Source organism: Vicia villosa, linkage group LG5 (genome assembly GCF_029867415.1).
Source record: "Vicia villosa cultivar HV-30 ecotype Madison, WI linkage group LG5, Vvil1.0, whole genome shotgun sequence".
NCBI classification, from domain to species: Eukaryota; Viridiplantae; Streptophyta; class Magnoliopsida; order Fabales; family Fabaceae; genus Vicia; species Vicia villosa.
Genome location: NC_081184.1, coordinates 155368910 through 155374123, shown reverse-complemented (window position 1 = coordinate 155374123; position 5214 = coordinate 155368910).

Genomic DNA, 5214 nt, shown 5'->3' with positions numbered 1-5214 from the left:
ATGGTTGAAGGACCTTATGTTGGAAGCTCCATTGGCTAAACACAGTGTTTCAAAGGTGTTAACACAATGTGACCGTTAAGTCAGTTTAGCAAGAGAATTCAAATAAATGTAAAATGAAAAGTTTGGGCACTGAGGCCTTAGACATTCTTTCGTGAGAAAATTGATTAAAGATGTAATCATTTCATTCACATATATACGATCAATTTATAATTTGAATGATTCATTTACTAAACCACTGGTCAGGGATTTAGTAAAGACAGTCTTAAAAGGTGTGAGGTTGAAACTCCTTGAATAAGTGTTCCAACAATGATAGCAACCCAATCTGAAGTTAATACATCTTAACCTAAGATTCAATGGGTAACAACAAGTCGTTGATTTGGAAGATGGTGCAACATTTTGTGACAATGTTGACTATTACAAAATTGAGGGTTGAGTTTTTTAGAAACTCTTAATGAAGTTCTATATCGAGGAGGATATGTATCTCAAGAAATAGATACAAACTGAACTTCACCTATATGAATTTCGAGATGGTGCCGTCTTAAAGTGAGAGTTGGAGTTTCTCTCATGAAAAATTCATGAAGACAGGAAAAGCACATGGCCATAAATAGTGCTAGGCGAGATATGTAGGCGAAGAACCTTTAAAGAGTGTGTGTATAGTAACGCCGGTCTGATCACATGGGATAACGGTTCAAAGCATAGCTACCTAACGTTCCGATTAGGCTTTGCGTTGTCTTTACTAAGGTTAAGTTCAAATCGAAAGATACCTAACTGTATTAACACTCTTTTGCTTTCTATATTCTGGAATTAGACTTGTCATAATTAGAACAAGTGGGGGATTGTTGTAAATTATTAATAATAATTAATAATATGGGTGTGTTCCAAAATGACAAGGAAAATATGCTAGTGGATTTGAATTTTGAATTTGAAAGTTGGCAACTCTTTATGAAATGTTGCAACCGTTGGTGAACCATGCTGTGGGCCAAAAGTCATAACTCTTGGAAAAGAAATTGTTTCACCAAGGGTCGCTACCTTGTGAAACAATATTAGCATGGCCTATAAAAGCATAATTTTGGATTCAGAATTCACATCAGAAAAATGCAAATCCTCTAAAATAATTCCAGAGCACTCTTCGCTACTGTCATACCCCAAAATTTGCCCATACTTTTCTCCTGCACAAAACCAAATCAAAATACAATGCTCCTAAAACTCACTCCCCTATACAAGGCTCTGAACTAGGGTTTAGGTCAGTCAAAAGGAAATATGGCTCAGGGTGGCTCCATAGGGTCACCAACATCTCAAAGAATCTCTATGCAAAGTTTCAAGTCAAACAGAGCAAATTGAGTCCCTCAAATCCTGATTAGGTCAACAGTCAACCTTCAAGGGCAAAAAAGTCATTTCAAGTCAAAATACAGTCAAAACTCAAGATATTAGGTCAACAACATCCTCATAACCCTAAAACCATCATTTGATCAAGGGTTGATCATGATGATGCAAGGAAAGATCAGAGAAGTCAAAAGTCAAGAGTTACTATTTTGGGCATGAACTGAAAAAGTCAACCAAACTTTGAAAATTCACCAAATATTCATACTTCATCAGAAAAATTCCCACCAAAGCTCATTTTGAAGGGAATTCATTCCTCTATCCAATGGTCCAAGAATCAGAGCTCATAGGTCAATGGTTTAAGAGATATGGCTTCATACATTATAGGTCCTTTTCAAAAGCCAACAAAAAGACATTTTTTTCAAAAGGACATAAAATGAAAATGGAGAATAATTTTGATATAAGACCAAAGACATTGGCTAGAAGACTCTTTAAGGTTTCCAAAAAGTCTACAAGCTTGAAAAAATATTGAGATATGGAGAAATGGCGTGGTATACAAGTTCACTTATTTTTCAAATGGGTACAAAGAGGAAAAAGCCTAAAATTCCAAATGTTTCTAAATGGGCTTGCATTATTGTTGCTTCATCCTCATTATAAGCCCATCCACGTGACAAAAACAAAGACCTTTTATTTTTCATAATTTTTATCAATTATTTATGATTTTAATTCTTTTAAATCATGATTTAATTGCATAAAATATGAAAATAATCAAAGATTTGATTTTCCTTCAATTTCAATCATCATCAATCCAAATAATACCCAATAATCATACAAAATTCGTGCAAAGGCTAATTGGTAGAAAGAGATGGGATTTGAATCATATTTAGAAACATAATCTCAATCATATTTTACCAAATTGCAAATCAAAGATTCATTGGGATTTCCTCACAAATTATCAACCCTAATCAACCTCTATAAGTACTGAACAAACTCAGATGGCAAGGGTTACAAAAAAACTGCATCGAAGAGAGCCAGAACCGAGTCCTAAGAATTCAAGAAAAGCTCAAAACTGAATTGTTAGTTGGAGGCCGATTCAAGGTATTTTGTTGATTCCAATACGTTCCTGGATCACTATTGAACGACTCTCAATCATCTTCGAGCTCCAGAACGCTAGGAATCGGCACATATTGCTCACGGTTTGTTCATTCTTCCTTGGCTTTGATTGTGTAATTACATGCATATTCACTGGTTTTTGTTAACATATATGTGTTTGTGTTGATGTATACCACGATTCTGGAGACTTAATTGCGTTTCCATGACCGTTTGAGGCCTTTCACCATGTTAGGGTTCATGCTCCTAAAATTGGGGGTTTTCAAACCACATAAAATTAGACCTTAAAACAGGTACCATCGAGTTCGCGTGGTCGAGACGAGTTTGTTCTTGCTATTGCGCCAAATTTCTATGGCTGTTTGCATCTATTCGCTATTCACAGGTGTAAAACATACATGTTTTTATAGCTAACCCATAAGCGAGCGGTGTAAAAAGGCTTTGTGCAGGTTTCACATGAAGAAGACGACGAGGTGTCGTCGTTTGATTGGTCCATTTGAACCTCTTTTGCGCGCGTTTTCTTTTTGGATCAGACGGATCTGACGCATTCTCGCTCACGTTATGGGATGTGTTCCCCTCATTGCTGCCGTCAGATCTCACCCCCAGTTGATCCAACGCACAGAGTACGCAGGTCCACCAAAGATCACCATGCATGCGCCTCACTGAATCAAAAGTTAAGAATTTTATAATTTTTTTTTATATTTTTAATTACATAGCCATTTTCTATTTTTTTTTTTTAATAATATATACATATGTTATTTTTCTTCAAATAAATTTGTTTTATATATATAAACTATATAAAAATTTTATATTTTTATTTATTTATTTAATATATATTATTCATAAAATAGATTTAAATTGATTAGTTGTTTACATATTATTTCAAAAATTCATATTTATCTTATTTTAATTCCAAAAATTCGTAAAAATTATTTTTACAATCGATTTAATTTTTTTTTTATTCCGATTTAATTAATTAGGTCGTAAGACCAATAATTAATTAAATCCATTTACCATTATACTCAATTTAAATCCTAATTAGGGTTTGCCCTACACTGAATACATTTACTTCTTCTGTACCTTTTCAGGGTTAGCAATATGATCAATCCCGACTACACGCCTGATCCACAATACGAAGTTAAGTATTCTGTCTAATTTAATTTAAATTATATTTGATTTATCTTATAAATTAGGGTTTTGTGTCGCTTTCATTTTTTTGCCTTGCCTCTTTTCAGGATCAACCTTAAAAGCGCCCTATCAACCATATCAGATCAAATTCGAGCTAAGTACCCTTACTTATTTAATTATTTTTATATATACCTATTTATTCTTTATTTTAGGGTCAATCCCGTTCGCCTCTGAATTAGTCATACACTCACGCCTTATTTGTTTCTTTGCTCATTCCTAATGGTCAGAGTCGATGCTTCTGGCAAACCTTGCCCTCAACCCTGTCAGGCAAATGCCAAGCTAAGTACCTTATCCCTATTTCTATTTTTAATTTATTATTCTATTTTCTTTGTGGTTAATGAAGTTTGCCTTCGAACCGACAATGCACTCACCTTTTTTTGTTGTTTGCCATGTTTCTTTCTTTCCAGGGTTCGCCAATTGCCAAAGCTCGAATAGTCGGTAATCCTAAAACCTCAACCCTATTTAATTATTACTTGTTCAGACCTATTATTTTATATCCGCTGGTTACAAATTCCCTCTCCTCCGCTGGTTTCATTTTCCCCCTTCCCTTTATTGCTTTATATTATTATATACTGCGTGGTTAGTAATCTTAGGGAGTGCAAGCCTTGGACTGAATTAGAATAACTAATTAAAAGATAAATATCTGAATTGAATCACGTGATTGGTGCACACACACACGCTTTTTGGGTAACCCTCTCTGTTGCTTGTTGCCTGTTGCCTTGTTGCCTGTTGCCTTTGTGTTTTTGCAGAATAAGCCACGTCCCTCGAATTCGAGGATACCTCAGCCATGTTGTCTCGATAAAAAGGTCACGACCCTAACGATGCTGCCTTCGATACACAAATGACCTCGACCCTCGGATGTTGCCTACGGAAAAAGGCTGAGGTATCTTCTGGCTGCCTACGAAAAGGCTTATTCTGATCCTTGCCTTAGACTACCTGCCCTTCTATGGCATGGGATAGTCTTATGGCAAAGGATGCTTCGATGACCCTTCAACCTCCAAACGAAAGGCTTCCTGCCCTCTTATGGCAAGGATAGACCCTTTCATTCTGAAAGGCAAAAAGAGACCTATCATCTGAGTTTAAGGTAATTGCCCCTAATTGCCTTGCAATGCTCAAACCTTTTTATTATATTCTTTCTCATAATTTTTCAAAAGGGCAACGCTTATTCACAAGCTAAAGTCCCTATCTTTTCCATCTATTTTTTCTGAAAACAAAGAGCAAAGCAATTAAGAGCCCATGGAAAACCATGGATGCAAAGGGTGCCTTACACCTTCCTTTGCATAAATTACCCCCCGAACTTAGATTTCTTTAAAAAGGTTTTTTTCTGTTTCTTTTTGCCTTTCCGAATATTGTTTGGATAAAATAAAAGTCGGTGGCGACTCTTGCTTACCGCGACATTTCGATTGATAAAAAGTCAGTTCACCGTATTACAGCTACATTCGAGTTTTCGCCGGTCTTCGCCGGTCTTGCGCAAACTCGAGAAGGCTGAATTATCCTGGGTATTCCTGCGTAGAAACTCCAAGACAAATTGGGAGTGCTTGAAATACTATAAGGAAAGTGTTTCGTGCACGATTCTAGCCTCGATTCCATTCGGTTTCA